At 45.0% G+C, this 19,101-nt stretch overlaps 1 long non-coding RNA gene across 1 annotated transcript in view; it reads right to left on the minus strand.

Moving 5' to 3' along the window:
• Positions 1–18,141, minus strand: part of LOC108532616 (uncharacterized) — a 25,593-nt gene extending 7,452 nt beyond the window's left edge. The window contains exons 1-3 of the long non-coding RNA XR_001886501.1: positions 17,980–18,141; positions 17,687–17,830; positions 1,499–1,789 (exon numbers count right to left, since the gene is read on the minus strand). This is a non-coding gene — a long non-coding RNA (uncharacterized LOC108532616). The remainder of the gene's footprint in view (positions 1–1,498; positions 1,790–17,686; positions 17,831–17,979) is intronic.
• Positions 18,142–19,101: the final 960 nt, after the last annotated feature.

Consider the following 19,101-nt stretch of genomic DNA (forward strand, 5'->3'; position numbering starts at 1 on the left):
AAAAAAAAAAAAAAAAAAAAAAAAAAAGTTGACTTGAACTAATTAAAGGCAGTAGTACTAATTGAAAAACAAATTCTCCCCATGTGGCGTGTCCTGCTTGCTATCTTGTTGCCTGTGCTCCATAGGTCATGTGGCCTTGCCCCTGAGTTATCCAGCTTGTCATCTCCTTGTTGAGGAAACCTCTCCCCGCCTTTCCCCACAAAAATCACTTTGCTTCCCTCATTCTAAAGTCTCCCTAGTATAGGCTCAATCTCTCTATGAATCCCTTGCATTCTTAATTCTTCCTCTGCCTTCTAACTTTCCTGTTCTTAGGTATGGCTGAACTGGCGGTGTGCTTATTTTTCATTTTTCCTTTGATGAATGGATAGTGTCTCACTTGCTCTCTTCCTGGAGACTGAACACATGCCTGCATGAAGGGTGTTCAGGAAGCCATATGATTGAAGGGGCAATGTCTAGTAATGTCATGCCTTAATTGTAGGCTCAAATGTTAATGATGAATTAACTTCTTGAAAGTTGATCTTTAGGCCAGGTGCAGCAGCTCACACCCATAATCCCAGCACTTTGGGAGGTTGAGGCAGGAGGATCTCTTGAGCCCAGGAATCTGGGACCAGCCTTGTGACATGGCACAACGGCATCTCTACTAAAAATACAAAAAAAAAAAAAAAAAAATTAGCTGGGCATAGTGGCACACACCTGTAGTCCCAGCTACTCAGGAGGCTGAGGTGGGGAGATTGCGTGAACCTGGGAGGTTGAGGCTGCAGTGAGCTGTGATGTTGCCACTGCACTCCAGTCTGGGTGACAGCAAGACCCTGTCTCAAAAAAAAAAAGAAAACAAAGTTGATCTTTAAAATGAAGTGTGTACAGTGAGAAGAATATTTCAAGGAGGAATGGTGCTTTCATATATTTGGTTTAAGCAGATTTATTTAGTATTATATATAAATCAACCATGTATTTGATGGACTTCTTCACTTTTCACTTGTGTGGCTTAGCACCATACCTGCAGAGCCCAATCTTTCTTTCTTTTTCTTACCATAGGCATGAACACCATTTTATTATTATTATTTTTGAGATGGAGTCTCGCTCTGTCACCCAGGCTGGAGTGCAGTGGCATGATCTTGGCTCACTGCAACCTCCGCCTTGCAGGTTCAAGCCATTCTCCTACCTCAGACTCCCAAGTAGCTGGGATTACAGGAGCCCACCACCATGTCCTGCTTTTTTTTTTTTTTTTTCAGTAGAAATGGGGTTTCAACATGTTGGCCAGGCTAGTCTTGAACTTCTGACCTCAAGTGATCCATCTGTGTCAGCCTCCCAAAATGCTGGGATTACAGATGAGCCACTGTGCCCAGTCTCCTCTCCTCTCCTCTCCTTTTCCCTCCCCTCCCTTACCCTCCCCTCCTCGCCCCTTCTCTCGTCTCCTCTCTTCTCCTTTTCCCTCTCTCTCTTTTTAAAGAGCTTGAGTCTCTCTGCTCAAAATTTCAAACTCAGAAAGTTTACTCACCTGGATTACTTTCATCTGCGCTTCTGAGACTGCGCCAGAGCCTTGGAACCCAGCTGATCTACTTATTTGTGGCAGTAGAGTGGCAGATGCCCTGGTTGGCCTCCGGTCTCCAGTCTCTCCTTGTTCTTCACTAACAGGGCTCCAGCTGGGCTTAGGGCAGCAGGCTGCCCATGGAAGATCACATACCTCCCCAGAGCCCCTTGAAGCTGAAGTGTCTACAACCCAGGTCTGGCCAAAAAGATATCCGTAGACGCTTCCTCCGGGGGCTTTCAGGAGAGCCCCATTGTTTCCCTGATAAAAAGGGACAAGTCCAATCAGTACATGTGTTTTGCCCTTGACCCCTCCCTTTCTTTCTGTGTGAAGTATGAACACCATGCTGGAGGGGCAGCAGCCCAGCTTTCCATTGTGAGGAAGAAAGTCAGGCACTAAGAGTAGTAGAGAAAAGTTAGAAGGAGGCTGGGACCTTGTTTTCTGTAAGCAACTGCTTCAGCCTTATCTCAAGACTTCTATAGTGTGAAAAAAAAAAAAAAGAGAAAAACCCTATTTGGTTAAGCACTGTGTTCAGTTACTTGCAGCTAAGTAAAATTTTAAATGATGCTGTGGCTCATACTCGTAATCCCAGCACTTTGGGAAGCCGAGGCAGCCGCATGACTTGAGGTCAGGAGTTCAAGATCAGCCTGGCCAACATGGTGAAACCATGTCTCTACTAAAAATACAAAAAAATTAGCTGGGCATCATGGCGGGCACCTGTAATCCCAGCTACTTGGGAGGTTGAGGCAGGAGAATCGCTTGAATCCAGGAGGCAGAGGTTGCAGTGAGCCAAGATCGCACTACTGCACTCCAGCCTGGGTGACAGAGTGAAACTCCATCTCAAAAAAAAAAAAAAAAAAAAAAAAAAAAAAAAGAAAGAAACCCCATCTCTACTAAAAATACGAAATTAGCCGGGTGTGGTGGCACGTGCCTGTAGTCCCAGCTACTCAGAAGGCTGAGACAGGAGAATCGCTTGAACTCGGGAGGTGGAGGCTGCAGTGAGTCAACATTGCACCACTGCACTCCAGCCTGGGTGAGACAGAGTGAGACTCCGTCTCAAAAAAAAAAAATTTTTTTTTTAACTGATGCAACTAGAAAATAGAGGAAAATGTGAAAATTACAGGCCTCGGGAAACACTTGACATATCTTGACAATATTGGCAGCCAAATGTAGCTGGTCATTAATATATTTTGCCCGGTGTTGGTCTATCCAGATTTTGTCAGTGATTATTTGGATCCTCTCTTTCTTCCTTTCTTTCCTTCCTTCCTTCCTTCCCTTTTCAACAAATTTTGCTGAACAGCTTCTATATCTATGAAACAAAATAGCCGTATCTGCCTTCAAATAATTATACAAATCTATAATTATGGAACAATCTAAATACAATAAAAGAAAATACAGAGGACAATGAGGATGTGTAATTGAGGGACCAGATCTGGTCAGGGAGGCTTCTCTGAGGGGCTGAGGTCTGCTCTGAGACTAGAAGGATGAACAGGAGTTTATTAGGCAAAGGTGGTGGCCAGAGTGAGAAGCAGCAGCATGCATGAAGGTCCCAGGGCTGTAGAGAGCGTGGTGCTTTTGAGGAACTGAAAGTAGTGCCCTGTGACTGAAATATTGAGAGTAAAAAAGAAAGTAGCAAAAAATTAGGCTGGAGACATAAACAGGGGCCAGATGATGCTGGGCCCTGTGGTCAGTTTATATTAAGGATTTGGGTCTTTATCCTAGATGAATAGGAAGTCACGGAAGATTCTAAACCTGTAGGGTGACCTGACCAGATTTGAGTTTAACAAAACAAGTGCCATTCTAGTCATATGAACTAGAATGGACTAGAATGGAGATGTGAGGTGCAGGTGATGTGGGGAGCCCATTTAGGATACTAGACAGAGGATGTGGGCAAGGTGAGGGATGAGGGCAGCTTGGATTAAGGGGTGGCAGTGGAGGTGGAGAAAAGTTATGGGATTTGAATACTATTTAAAATATAAAACTTATAGGGCCTGGTGATGGAGTAGACATAGCTGTTGATGGGTGGAGGACTTCCAAGAGGACTCCTTGATTCTGGCTTGCAAAACTGGATGTCCAGTAGGGAGTGGGGGTGGCATTTACTGAGAAAAGAAACCTGGAGGAGGCCTGAGTTGGGTGGGGGGCATCATGATGAGTTCCCACTGAACACACCAAGCGTGAGGAGCCTGGAGACACCCATGGGGCTGTGGGAGTAGGTGGTATGAGTAGGATCTGGTGCTTAGCTGAGAGGTCTGGGCTGGAAGCATCAGCATTTAGATGGAGTGGATGAAGTCATAAATCATGAGATCATTTAAGAAGAGAAGACAGTGAACAGAGAAGGGGGCTTAGGACCAAGCTGATACCAAGATGAATAACCTTGTTTCCACCCTCAAGGAGCTATGGCTGTGTAGAGGTGATGAACTACGCATGTATGTAATTACAGTATTGTCAGAAAAGGACTTATACTCTACCAATACCATAAATGATGCATTCGGAGGAGGGAAACACTATACCAGCTGAAGGGATTAGCAACAGTGTCATGGAAACATTTAAGACCATCTTTTTTTTTTTTTTTTTTTTTTTTTGGCAGGGGGGCAGGGTCTCACTCTGTTGCCCAGCCTGCAGTGCAGTGGCATGATCATGGCTCACTGCAATCTGGAGCTCCTAGGCTCAAGCAATCTTCCTGCCTCAGCCTCCCAGGTAGCTAGGACTACAGGTGCGTGTCACAATTCTTTTAAAAAATTATAGAGATAGGGTCTTGAACTCCGAACTCAGGTGATCCTCTTGCCTTGGCCTCCCAAAGTACTGGGATTATAGTCATGAGCCACTGCACCCAGCCTTAAGACCATCTTTGTTGTATAGCTAGAATAAAGTGAGGTGGATGAGGGTAGTAATAGGCTTCCAAGTGGAAAGAGTGACTTGACAAAGGGTTTGAGGCTGAAAAACCAAGACCCATGGCAAATTTCAGGGAGTTCAGCTTATCTGGAGATAGGGTATAAGTGGGGAATCATTTAAAAGGTGAGTTGGAGCCAGACTGAGGAGGGCTGCAAAAATACCTGGCTGAGGTGCTCGACCTGTAGGAGTGGGGACCTAACTAAGGTTTGTAGGACAAGTAGGGGGAGGGTGCCTTGACTAAAGCAGTGATTGAAGAAGACTCCTGGATTCCCATGTGGGAAAAAATATGTGTGTGTGTGTGTGTGTGTGTGTGTGTGTATTTAGGAAACCTCATAGAATACAACCCTGTAAGTCCTGTGGGCCCACAGGAAATGGACAGTGGTTTGTCTCTGTTTCCCTGGAGACACACGCATGGTCTCTTGTCTTTGCCTCTCTCAGCTCTCCCGTACTCTTTGCAGATCAACTTTCTCTGTAAGGGCCTTGGCTTCTACTTTCCCTTCACCTGCTTTGCAGGAGGTTTGGGTTGCCATGGCACCCATTCTGACCCGGATCCACCGGATCTTATATCAGACCCCACCATCATTTGCTGCAGTCTCTCTGCTGATCATAGCATAAAGACAGGCTGTACCTTTTGGTGACTCCAAATTGATATTCTAGTCACGATCAATACAATAATCTAACAGATCTCCTAATCACATTTCCTGTTGGTGGGTAAGTCTAGCATTTGCACAGATTTGCTGGACACAACTTGACTCACATTGTTTCCACATTTGTTTAATAACAGGTTATTATCTGCTGTAAGAATGAGGACAGGAACTGTTTGTCTTGTCTCCCACTGTGTCTATTGCTGTATAACAAATTACCCCAAAACTTGGTGGCTTAACACAGTAGGCATTTATGATCTCACAGTTTCTGTGAGTTAAGGATTTGGAAGTAGCTTGTCTGGATGGCTGTGGTTTGGGTTGCTTATGAAGTTGCAATCAAGATGTTGGTTGGGTTGCAGTCATCTGAAAGCTTGAATGAAGCTGGAGGATCCACTTCCAAGATGGTGCACTCACATGGCTGTTGGCAGGAGGCTTCAGTTTCTTATGACATGGACCTTTCCATAGGGCTGCTTGAGTGTCCTCATGACATGGTAGTTGACTTTCCCCAGAACAATTGATCCAAGAGAGAGCAAGGAGGATGACATACACCGCCTTTTATAACCTAGTCTCAGAAGTCATACATCATCACTATTGCTACATTCTATTTGTTAGAAGTGAGTCATTAGGTCTGTCCGACACTCAAGGGAAAGAGGAATTAGGCTCCATCATTGAAGGGAAAATTGTAAAATAATTTGTAGATGTATTTTATATTTTTTATTTTTTTGAGACAAGGCCTCACTATTTTGCCCAGGCTGGAGTGCAGTGGTGCAAACACAGCTCAGTCAGCCTCAACCTCCTAGGCTCAAGGATTCCTCCCACCTCAGCTTCCCAAGTAGCTGGAACTATAGGTGTGTGCCACCATGCCCAGCTACTTTTTTATTTTTTGTAGAGACAGGGTCTTACTGTGTTGCCCAGTCTGGTCTAGAATTCCTGGGCTCAAGTGATCCTCCTGCCTCTGCCTCCCAAAGTGTTGGGATTACAGATGTGAGCCACCATGCCTGGCTGCAGATGTATTTTAAAACCACCACAGCCACCGTAACTTTAGCACCTATTATGGTGCCTGACATATAGCAGTTAATAATGGCTTGCAAAAGGAACAGTTGTTCTCTCTCCTAAACTTGATTCACTAGCACTGAAAGAGTGGCAGTCACTATAAGGCAGGTCGTCACACCAAGGAATGGCCATTTCAGGCTTCATTCGGCTTTAGTGTCTTCCCATGTGTTGTTCTATCAGGAAATGGTGGGCCATTTTGGGAAGTCGCTTGGCCAAGAACACAAATATAGGCTGCTGAGATCCCTTTAGATGTTGGCATAAAACTAGCCAAAGAGAGAGGAGGTCTCAGAGGTTTGTAAGAGTTGAGTTCTGCTAGCGAATTAGAATTTTTATTAAATATTTATAATGGGGCTTCTAATAAAATTATTAATACTATTATTTTGAGGAACAAATCCTTTATATTTAATATGTCTCTGAAGACTTGGGATCATTTGTGTCTATAAGATCAAACAGGGCAGGGTGCGGGCCTGTAATCCCAGCTCTTTGGGAGGCTGAGGCAGGCAGATCACTTGAGATCAGGAGTTCGAGACCAACCTGGCCAACATGGTGAAACGCAGTGTGTGGTGGTGTGCGCCTGTGATGCCAACTACTTGGGAGGCTGAAACAAGAGAATTGCTTGAACACAGCAAATGGAGGTTGCAGTGAGCCGAGATTGTGTCATTGCACTCCAGCCTGGACAACAGAGCAAGACTTAGTCTCAAAAAAAAAAAAAAAAAAAAACAAATAGATTCAGGTCAGAGCAGATGCTGTGGAACATAACCATGGTGGAGCAGGAGCACAATGGGATTCTTTATTACAGTTCTTTGCATCCCAAGTATTCAAAGAGAAAAGAAGGTGGGTGTTAGGTGCTGCGGCCATGGACTTGACATTCAGTGGGGAGGAGTGCAATGAGCTGCAGCACTATTTTGTTGCTGTTGTTGGAGGTGAGGTCCTGCTATGTTTCCCAGGCTAGAATGCAGTGGCTATTCACAGGCATGATCATAGCACACCACAACCTCAGACTCCTAACCTCAAGCGATCCTCCTGCCTCAGCCTCTCAAGTAGCTGGGATTGCAGGTATGTGCCACTGTACCTGGCTACAGCACCTTTAGAATCCACCATAGCTTTCATGCTGGAGCTGTGCTCTTCCTGGTCAGCCCGTAGCCAATGACAGAGCATGGTGAGTGCAGGCCTAGCTATTTCTGTCAAACGTAGGATTTCTCAAATGGCTCCCTGTGGAGTTGACTGAGATTCTGTCACATTTGTCTTGTGATCCTAGGCTCTCCCTGCCCAGTTCTGCTGCCTCCTCCTTTATCTTCCACGGGTGTCTCCCTCTCCCCACTGAGCCTCTTGCTCTCTCGGCTTTATCTCAGCATTCCGGAGGACATGAATGACATGGGAGGAATGAGGCTGTGTGGTCATGGTAACCATTGGAAGACCTACTGGGCAAGCCTTTAAGATCTTCTAGCCCAGGCTTTGAGAACTAGTGTCTGCGGGATGGGGATCTTGGCTTTAGAAACTTATTTTGGAAGGAATTTCCAAATTGCCTACATGATATTGTAGGCCAAGGTGGAAGTTTGGGCATCATTGTAGATGAGGGTACTGGTGTCAAGGCTCCCCAGGAATGGAGAAGAACAGCGCAAGGGGCTCACCAAACAAGCTCCTCAGCGAAGTCAGAACTGTGTTTCCCCAGTGCTGGGACACAGGGAGGCAGTCTCACTGTGTACTGTTGCCATTTGCAGGAGGTGACAGAGCTTGCCCAAGGAGGGGGCAGGAGATTGCAGTGGTTAAGTGCTTTGGAGGCAAATAGGCCCGGGTGTGAGCCTGGCGGTGCTACCTACTAGCTTTGTGATGTTGGACATGTGACCTAAGCTCTTCATCTCTCAGCTTCCTCATTGGGAAGATGGAGATGATAATATAAGTCTACTTCTTAGATTTGCTGGGAGGATTTTTAAAACTCCTTCTAAAATGCTCAGCACTGTACGTAATTGAATCAGGTAAAGTTCTCAGCTGTAAGCAACAGAAACTGACTCAGGCTGACTGAAATAGAAAAAAGAATGGATCAAAAAGCCAGTGGGCAGCTCCCAGAATCCCCAAAGAGGCTAGAAAGGCAGCTCAGAGAACAGATAGAAATAAGGGCAGTAGCCAGGGCCATAGTCAAAATCCTGCCATAAATCCAGCCTGGTGAGGATGCTGCTGCTGCCATCATTGATCGCTGGATGCCTTTGCTGTTTCCCGTCATAGAACCAGACCCTGCCCTTGGCCTTGTTGCCACTGTTGCCTGGAAATGGGTGTGGCTGTCACCACTACCACTGCCAGCCCAGCCACCAGAATGGCTTCTCTGTGGTTCTCAGCCTCTTTTCTGCTTCCCCTCTCCTTCCCTTTCCACCTCTACTTTCCCCTTCCCCCTCTTCTTCCTCTGCCTCCTCACCGTCCCCCCTATCTATTTCTTTCTCTATCCTTCTTCACATTTTCTCTGTCCACTGGCTAGTTATCCTCATCCATTAGCTGTACCAAATTTTTCCCATTAAAGGAAGAAATAGGCCAGGCATGGTGGCGCACGCCTGTAATCCCAGCTATTTGGGAGGCTGAGGCAGGAGAATTGCTTGAACCTGGGAGGCACAGGTTGCAGTGAGCCGAGATCGCGCCATTGCACTCCAGCCTGGGTAACAAGAGCGAAACTCCGTCTCAAAAACAAAACAAAACAAATAAACAAACAGAAAAACAACAAAAAAGGAAAAAATACATGACCCAGTGATCCTTCTTCAACTTCCTTCCTATCTTCTTTCCTTCTTTAAATGTCTGGAAAGTTTATTTTTCTTCCTCACTTCAATCTGTCCTCCACCTCCTTAATTCACTGTAACTGCCCTTCCCAAGGTCACCAGTGACCTCTCCATTGCTTTGCCAAGGCCGACTTTTTTGTCCTCCTCGACCTCTTGGGAACACTTGATCTTGTTGACTATGACCTCCCTTTGAGACTCTTTCCTTTTCTCGGCTTGGTGATGCCATGCTTTTCTGGCTTCCTCCTTTCTTGGATCTGATTATCTTGATATTCTTTGTGGGCTTTTCCTTATAACAAAGTACTACAAACTGTGTGTCTTCAGCAACAAAACTGTACTGTTTCATAGTCCTGGGGCTTGCAATTTGGAGATTAACATATTGGCAGGACTTGTTTCTTGGCTTGTAAAGCATCACCCTGATCGGTGCCTTCATATTCTGATGGTGTTCTCCCTGTTACATGCCTCGGGTTCAAATGTTTCCTTTTTATAAGGATGCCAGTCATATCGTATTAGCTCCCCTCCTCTACCAGAACTTCATTTCTGTTGCTTATAACAGAATACTTGAAACTGGGTAATGTATTTACTTATTTATTTATTTTGAGGAGTCTTGCTCTGTTGCCCAGGCTGGAGTGCAGTGACACAATCATGGCTCACTGCAACCTCTGCCTCCCAGGTTCATGCAATTCTCTTGCCTCAGCCTCCTGAGTAGCTGAGATTATAGGCACACACCACTACACCTGGGTAATTTTTGTATTTTTGGTAGAGATGGGGTTTCACCATGTTGGTCAGGCTGGTGTCAAACTCCTGACCTCAGGTGATCCAGCTGCCTCGGCCTCCCAAAGTGCTGGGATTATAGGCATCAGCCACCATGCCTGGCTGAAACTGGATAATTTATAAAGAAAAGGAATTTATTTCCTACAGTTCTGGAGGCTGAGAAATGCAAGGTCAAGGGACCACATCTGATGAGAACCTTCTTGCTGGTGGGGACTCTGTGGAGTCCTGAGGCAGCACAGGGCATCACATGGTGAGGGCGTGGATGTGCTAGCTCAGGGCTCTTCCTCGTTATAAAACCACCAGTCCCATTCCCAGGATAACCCAGGAATCCATCACCCCATGAATCCATGAATGAATTCATCCCTTCAGGAGGGCAGAGTCCTTATGACCCAATCCAAATCGTCTTTTAAAGTCCCCATCTTTCAATACTGCCACAGTGGGGATTAAGTTTCAATGTGAGTTTTGGAAGGGACCGACATTTAAAGCATAGCACTCGTCTTAGCTAATTACAACTACGTTGACTCTATTTCCAAGTAAGCTCCCATTCTGAGTTGCTGGGGGTTAGCACTTCAACACATAACATTTAGGGGAACACGGTTCAATCTATAGCACTCTTTAAACATTGCTTTCCCTTGGCCACTTTCTTTTTTTTTTTTTCTGAGACGGAGTCTCGCTCTGTCTCCAGGGCTGGAGTGCAGTGGCCGGATCTCAGCTCACTGCAAGCTCTGCCTCCCGGGTTTACGCCATTCTCCTGCCTCAGCCTCCCAAGTAGCTGGGACTACAGGGGCCCGCCACCTCGCCCAGCTAGTTTTTTGTATTTTAGTAGAGACGGGGTTTCACCGTGTTAGCCAGGATGGTCTTGATCTCCTGACCTCGTGATCCGCCCGTCTCGGCCTCCCAAAGTGCTGGGATTACAGGCTTGAGCCACCGCGCCTGGCCAGGGCCACTTTCTTAGGCTCCTCCCATGAGAAACTTTATCCAAACTCATGACTTTAATGACCATACCACCTTAGAATGATGCTACCCCAGGGTGTTTCTCAAACCCAGTTCTCTCCCTCAGTTCTGGAGGAACAGATCTGATTACCCAGCAGTCATATTTGGATATTTACAGGTCCCTTTTTTTATTCATTTTATGAGTCAGGATCTCACTCTGTTGCCCAGGCTGGAGTGCAATGGTAAGATAATGGTTCACAGCAGCCTCAAATTCCTGAGCTCAAGCCATCCTCCTGCCTCAGCCTCCTAAGTAGCTAGGACTACGGGCATGTGCCACCATGCCCAGTTAATTTTCTTATTTTTGTAGAGATGGGTGTCTATGTGGCCCAGGCTAGTCTTGATCTCCCGGGCTCAAACAATCATCCTACCTCAGCCTTCCAAAGTGCTGGGATTATAGGAATGAGGCACTGTGCCTGACCAAGTCCTTTGTGTAATGTTCCAGATTGAATTTATCTTTTCCTTAAAGCTGCTTCTTCTCCTGAGTTTCTGATCTCAGAGACTGGCCCCATCAACTACCTTGCTCCCCCATGGTGGGAGATCACCCTGGAGGCTTGCTTCAGTTTCTTACTCCCACCCCTTCCAGTCACCATGTCCTTCAATAGCATCACATGTTTCTTTTCTCTCTCTCTCTCTCTCTCTCTCTTTTTTTTTTGAGACGGAATGCTCTCGCTCTGTCACCCAGGCTGGAGTACAATGGCATGATCTCAGCTTCCTGCAGCCTCTGCGATTCTCCCACCTCAGCCTCCGAGTAGCTGGGATTACAGGCAACCCGCCATCATGCCTGGTTAATTTTTGTATTTTTGTAGAGATGGGGTTCCACCATGTTGGCCAGGCTGGTCTTGAACTTCTGACCTCAGGTGATCTGCCTGCCTCAGCCTCCCAAAGTGCTGGGATGACAGGTGTCAGCCACTATGCCTAGCCTATTTTTATTTTTTGAATTGAACATTCCTTCATACTTGTTTTATATGGTCAGAATACTACATTGGTAGCAATGATTCATTTTGTTAGTCATGAAACAAACAACAACAAAAAACAATTCATACATTTTACTTTGTTTCTCAGAAATGAGAGATGTTTTAAGAATGTGTTTTCATGAGATTTGCCAAATATTTTTCATTGCACAATATGCACAATAGCTTTTTTTTTTTTTTTTTTCCTCTTCCTTTTGGAGAATTGTTGGGTTGATGAAGCTTTTAAGATAGGTAAAACAGATGTACTGACACAGTTTGGGAAAGCAAAACAATTTAACTTGAAGAAAAGCCCCTAGAGAAATGACGCTCTCCCAAGGATGTTCGAAACCCAGTTATAGGAAGTACTAAGTCTTCAGCAGACAATGTGATTTGCGTTAACAGCCAGCAGAGCTTGGGGAAACGCTGACAGTCCTCCAAATACCACAATGCACTGTTAGAATCAGACTCGCTATGTTGAAATTTAAGAGGATTTACATTTTAATTACTTGCTCAAAATTTGTCCTCACAATTGGTCCTTTAGGCAAATGTTAATCCCATTTACTTCTCTCTAATTTTAATGCTCCAAACCCCACCAATTTAGAGAAGGAGGAAGTGTTCTTCCAAGTTTTTTAAGTGGTTTATTATATGATGTGAGAATTTTTTTTTTTCCTTAAAATGATATAAATGTTCAGTCCAAACATGGAGGTACCACGTAGGAGAAATGGAATTGAGGAATACCAGCTGAAAAAGCTCTTATTCACCCTCTAGTTCAATCCCAGCCTCACAAATTAGAAAACAAACCCAGAGAGGCAGAGAGACTTGCTTAAGGTCACATGGTTATTCATAGATCTAGAATTCACACTTTCTGGTGCCTGAACCAAAAGTCCGCTTTAATAAAAATTATAGTCAGCATTTACGGAGCACTTGCTAAGTACTAGGCTCTGGGCTAAATGCTTTTCAAAACTTCCAACAGTTCACAAAATCAATGAAATAGAAAATATTTCAAATGTAAAAGAAAAACATAGTCAGTCCTCTCGAACAATTTTTCTGTGGATGTTTCATTTGCTTTCTTAAACAGAAGCTGCTGACGTACATGCCTTTCCTCCCTTCCAGATTCAAAGTCTGCAAAGGGCTCCTAGGTGTACTCCACTGAGCTGTGTTTTGAAAGCTAAATAAGCATTCACTTATTCACAACAAAAGCCTGATCTATTTCTATTAAGGCTGCAGAGAGGTTTGGAAAGCACAGATTTCTCCCCCTATTTCCTCCCTTAGTTTGTTCACCAATTACTTCTTCCCTCTCTTCCTTCTTTTTCCCTTCCCTCCCTGTCTCCCCAGCTTCTCCCACTTTCTTTCCTCTCTCTGTCTTTCTCCCTTTCTTTCTTCCATTCTAGAAAGTGAGGTGTTTTCCAGCACCTGTAATCTGTATACTTTGGGAGGCCGAGGTAAGAGGATTGCTTGAGGCCAGGAGTTTGAGATCAGTCCGGGCAACATAGCAAGACCCTACAGCAAATTTTTTGTATAAAAAATTTAAAAATTAGGCAGGCTTGGTGGCACATACCAATAGTCCCAGCTACTTGGGGGGCTGAGGCAGGAGGATCACCCAGAAGTTCGAGGCTGTGGTGAACTATGATTGCCCATGGCACTCCAACCTGGATGACAGAGTGAGATCCCATCTCTATACAAGATAAAAAATGAAAAATAAAGATAATCCCAGCACTTTGGGAGGCTGGGTGTGGGCAGATCACCTGAGGTTAGGAGTTCGAGACCAGCCTGGCCAACATGGTGAAACCCCATCTCTACTAATAGTACAAAAATTAGCTAGGTGTGGTGGCACATGCCTGTAATCCCAGCTGCTCCGGAGGCTGAGGCAGGAGAATCGCTTGAACCTGGGAGGCAGAGGTTGCAGTTAGCCCAGATTGTGCCACTGCATTCTAGCCTGGATAACAGAGTGAGACTCCATCTCAAAAGAAAAAAAAAAAAAAAAGTGGAAGTGAGGTATTAAGGACTCTCTCTGCTGTGACTCAAAACTCCTTTTGATTTGTCTTGAACATGTAGAACGTTGGAAATGCCGGGGCCTTAAGCATCATCCAAAGGGGAGTGGAGGCTAGAGAGGTAAAGGATTTTGCCTGAGGTCAACTAAATGAAATCCTACCGAGATCAGACAGTGACTATAGAGCAGGACTCCAATCAACCCCAAGAGGAAAGCTACCAGAATAGCAAAGGCAAAGTCTAATTGGTTCTGGAGGTGTTATCCTTTTTAAATGACTTAATTCAATCTCAAACCAGCAAGCTCTTCACCTTCACTTGAAGGAGTGTAGGATCTTTTATCAGGAGCTTAAGAATGAAAAGCAAACTTCTAATCACTTTTTGAAACCCAGCTCTTCAAAATCTCCAGAGTTGAGGGCCAGGTAATGAGTGGGGCTTACACAGAGTAGGTTCTCAGAGATATAAGGGTTGGGACTTGGAAATACACATGACAGGCGGAGACAGAAATTTTATTAACCTGTACCTTAAAGCCCTTTAAGAGGACATTTGATTGTGGAATGAAACCAACACATTGAGAAGACTCAAACTGGGGAGAACTTGAAATTAGTTTTGCACTTTCGAATCCCAGGTTTCCAGGCCCTCCATCCTCAATGATTGGCTGGTGAGATTCTGAACACTGAGCTGTTTATTTTCCCATCCCAATAACTTCAGCAAAGGAATCTCTGAAGTCCGGTGTGGAAGCTCAATGCATGGACCAGACAGGAGGATCGCTTGAGGCCAGAAGTTTGAGACCAGCCTGGGCAACATAATGACACCCCCATCGCTAGACAAATAATAATAATAATTATTATAAATAACCAGAGAGAGATTGAGCCTGGGAGGTAAGTAGCATGCCACAGATCACTTAGCAATCTAGAAACAGATTCTGAATTCTAGGTCCCACTCAGAGAAGGAGAAGGAGAAAGTGTGGCAGCCCTGACTTTTGTTCTTCAGAGGCAGCTTTGTATGGTGGAGATTGCCTGGAGCCAGGAGATAAGGCCATGTACTTTCTGGTCCTCAATTACTTCCCTTGTAAAATGAGAAAGAATTGGTCCACATCACTGCCAACTTCCTATCTATATGTAAGAACCATGTGACTTTAGAATCATATTCGAATGGTAAAACGACATGTGATCCAATTGATTGATTGTTTTTTATTGTCTTGATTTTTCCCCCCATCCTGGTTTGGGGTTTGGCCGAAATGACTGAATTTAGGGAAATATCTTTGATGTCCCAAATTACCTGGAGGAATTTCATCTCACAATTTTTCTCAAAGGTCTTTAGGACTGCTGCATGTTTTTGAGATCCTTGCCTAGAAAACAATCTAGGAGCAGAACACGATGAGAGGTCAACAGCATTTTTTTTTTTTTTTAAGATGGAGTCTTGTTCTGTTGCCCAGGCTGGAGTGCAGTGGCACGATCTTGGCTCACTGCAACTTCCACCTCTCTGGTTCAAGCAATTCTCCTGCCTCAGCCTCCCAAGTAGCTGGGGCCTGCCACCACACCCAGCTAATTTTGTATTTTAGTAGAGGTGGGGTTTCTCTATGTTGGCCAGGCTAGTCTTGAACTCCTGATCTCAAATGATTCACCCATCTTGGCCTCTCAAAGTGCTGGGATTACAAGGCGTGAGCCACCATGCCCAGCCTTTTTTTTTTTTTTTTTTTTTTTTTTNNNNGTCTTGTTCTGTTGCCCAGGCTGGAGTGCAGTGGCACGATCTTGGCTCACTGCAACTTCCACCTCTCTGGTTCAAGCAATTCTCCTGCCTCAGCCTCCCAAGTAGCTGGGGCCTGCCACCACACCCAGCTAATTTTTGTATTTTTAGTAGAGGTGGGGTTTCTCTATGTTGGCCAGGCTAGTCTTGAACTCCTGATCTCAAATGATTCACCCATCTTGGCCTCTCAAAGTGCTGGGATTACAAGGCGTGAGCCACCATGCCCAGCCTTTTTTTTTTTTTTTTTTTTTTTTTTGAGACAGAGTCTTGCTTTTGTCGCCCAGGCTGGAGTGCAGTGGTGGGATCTCGGCTCACTGCAACCTCTGCCTCCCAGGTTCAAGCGATTCTCCTGCCTCAGCCTCCTGAGTAGCTGGGATTACAGGTGTGTCCCACCATACCTGGCTAATTTTTGTATTTTTAGTAGAGACAGGGTTTCACCATGTTGGCCAGGTTGGTCTCGAACTCCTGACCTCAAATGATCCACCCACCTTGGCCTCCCACAGTGCTGGGATTACAGATGTGAGCCACTGCACCCGGCCTGTTCAGCAGTATTAGTGAAATGTTTCCCCACCATGTTCAGTCTAAAGCCACACTTCTTCACCCCTACCAAGCCCTGCACTTTCTGGATCCTCCTTCCTTTCCAGCCTCCTATCATATCCTCTCTCCTCATTTAATTTATTTTGGACACACTGGCTTTCCTTTAGTTCCTCAAAGGCACAAAATTCTTTCCTAACTCAGGACTTGCGAGTTAGGAAGTCCTGAGTTAGGACTTTTTGGTCGCTTCCCTCATTTTTGGTCGCTTGGATGATTCAGGCCTGAATACCACATCATCAGTTGGGCCTCAACTGGTATTAATATTTGGACCTCCACTGACCACCTCATCTAAACTGAAATTGGACCACCCTATCCTTTCTCTTCAGAGCACTTAAAATTATTTTTGTGTTTAATATCTGCTTCTCTAACTAGACTGGGAAGTCCATGAAGTCAGAGGCTATCTCTTTTTTGTTCACCACTGCATTTCCTAGCATGTAGTAAGCCCTCAATAAATATTTACTGGCCTGGTGTGGTGGCTCACGCCTGTAATCGCAGCACTTTGGGAGGCCCAGGCGGGCAGATCACTTGAGGTCAAGAGTTCGAGACCAGCCTGGCCAACATGATGAAACCCTAGTAAAAATACAAAAATTAGCCAGGCGTGATGGCGAATGCCTGTAATCCCAGCTACTTGGGAGGCGGATGCAGGAGCATAGCTTGAACCCAGGAGGCAGAGGCTGCAGTGAGCTGAGACTGCACCACTGTACTCCAGCCTGGGTGACAAAATGAGACTCGTTTCAAAAAAAAAAAAAGAAAAAAATTTACTAAATAAATGAATGAATGCATTCACAGAACATCCCCAGCACAATCTGCTCTTATTGGTTGTTTCTATATGACACAATCTACATAAACACTTAGTGAAATTGCCACGTTGACCCTGTTTTGGTATTGTGGAAACAGCTATTGGCCCTTGGATAAGTTGGCAAGGATTCCAATGTGTGTTTATTCAAACTGAATGGGCCTGTTTAGGGGCTCAGTAAGAACCCCAGGAGCCAGTTAATGCAAACTCAGTTCTCTCAATCTGACTTCTTGTAAAATTTCAGAGACATTCTCTTGGCCAAGAAGATAACTGAGATTTCAAGTTAGAACTGTAGTATCCTTAAGAGAGAAAATCAAGTGACTCTCAAGTGACCGATTTTGCCTGAGTAAAATCGGAATTAAATCATATGTGGAATTACGACAGAGTCACTGGATGGCAATCAGTTTTGTTTTGTTTTTCTGGGACCACATGAAAAAGAGGTTATTTATTAAGAATGGAATAGTTCCTTTAAAATTCTGTAGCAATCATGTCTCTCTCTTTTTTTTTTTCCTTCCAGTCCATGGAAAGTGTTATCTCAGGCAGCTTTGTGCAGGAAGTTGGGTTTATCACTTCCTCACAGTTGCAGTTTGTCTAGGACTTAGTTACATGCTATCAGATTGCATCAAAATGTAGGCCTTTGTGTGTTTAACTCATCAAAGGAATGGGCCCTCAGGACTTGATATCACTTCACTGCATACGCAGCCATGTAGCAAAACAAAGCCTATCTAAACAGGACACAACTATTTCTGTTGTGTGGCAGCTCCGCTAGCTCGCGCTTTCAGAAATGGTTGGGTTTTGGGTTTCAGGTGTCTGCACTGTTTCACTTCTTCTTTTTATATTTGTATCTTTTTAGAACTGCAGTCATTTGCTGGTTATGTGCGAGGAAGGAAAACCCAAAATATTACCTATGAGGGAGGAGGTAAGATTGCCCCAATCCAGTGTCAGTTGGAGGTAGCACTAACCCTTACCTCATCTTCTTGCTATTCACTTGAGAACTCAGTTGCTGCGGTCTCAGTAGTCCGGGCTTCAAGGCTGGCCATGTGGGGGTTTCAAACCTTGACTTCTCTGGGTCGTGGGGCAATTATTTCACCTCTGAGCTTCAGTGTTTCCATCTGAAAAATGAAGTTAATAATAGCACCTGCCTCATAGCTTCATGACATGGAATAAATGACACAGATTAAAGAATATATGAAGAGCGCTTATAAAAAGTGCTCACCATGGGAGAGATATCGGGATTTTAAAGCCTGAGGGGATACCACACCTTAGGCCCTGCAAGAGCAGCAAGACAAGCAGGCAGGGCAGCCAGTCCCAGCCTGGGCAAAGTTTCTCAGGCTGTACTTCCACCTTTGGGGCCTCGTTACTATTTTCTTCTCCGTGGAGTTCCCTCTTCTCTGTGGTGGGCTTTCTGCCAGATGCTGCCTCTATTGGCGGCCACAGGAAGCCAATGCAACTGTGAAGTAATACTTCTGCCTCAGGCCTGGCTCCGCCCTGTTGACCAAGGGTTTTTAGAGCTGCTCAGCCAACTCTTTTTAATGCCTTGCCTAAAAAGGACTTCTCACCCAGCCCTGCTGCACTAGGATATGGCTGGCTGCCCCGGAGGCTTCGGACAGAAAGTTTTCTGGAGAGCGAAAGGGTGGAGCGGACGTCTCCCTCTCAGCTCAATTCTTCAGGAGTTTGGGGTATCACTTTGTGGCAAGTCTCTCATATGATGCTCATTTACCAAAAGCAGGTGTCAAAGGAAGAAGGAGAGAGCTTGATTCTATACAATGTCTTTGAGCCAGTGGAATAGAATGAGGCACTCTTTAAAAAATGATTTGCATCAGGAAGTATGCGAACTTTCACAGGCCAATGACCGGAAAGAAATTTAAGTTACACCTAAAAAACTGTATGCTTTAAGAAGGTAAATGGTTTTTCTTTTTTCTTTTTTAAAATCTGAAACGATTTTGCATAGAAAATTGAAACCAGCCTAAGGGTTTGTTGCTGCTTTTTTTTTTTTGCCTCACTTAGCCAGAGAGACTTTATTGCTTCTTTACACATGGGTTATTCACTGATAGCTTGCTATCTTCATAGCTTCCTGCCATCCAGCCCCTGAGGTGGCAGGTGTCCTGTGAGCCACACTCTGCCTCAGCTGTTCAGAGAATCACTTTGGACACCAGTCACCTCCATTCAGTGCCGCTGGCTTAGGGTTGGTGCCACAGGTTCCCATCCATTGGATTTTGCCTCTATCTAGCCCCTGGGATGGGCTCTTAGGCTGTCTTTTCAGCTTTTGCCCTTAGTATAATAGCACATGATACTGTGGAATAGCCACAACCACTCAGATCTGTTTCTTAGACTCCTCTTAATGGCCACAGGGTCAGTTTCACCTCACCCTCAAATCCTAAGC

Source organism: Rhinopithecus bieti, unplaced genomic scaffold (assembly GCF_001698545.2).
Source record: "Rhinopithecus bieti isolate Rb0 unplaced genomic scaffold, ASM169854v2 scaffold_9383, whole genome shotgun sequence".
Classification (NCBI taxonomy): domain Eukaryota; kingdom Metazoa; phylum Chordata; class Mammalia; order Primates; family Cercopithecidae; genus Rhinopithecus; species Rhinopithecus bieti.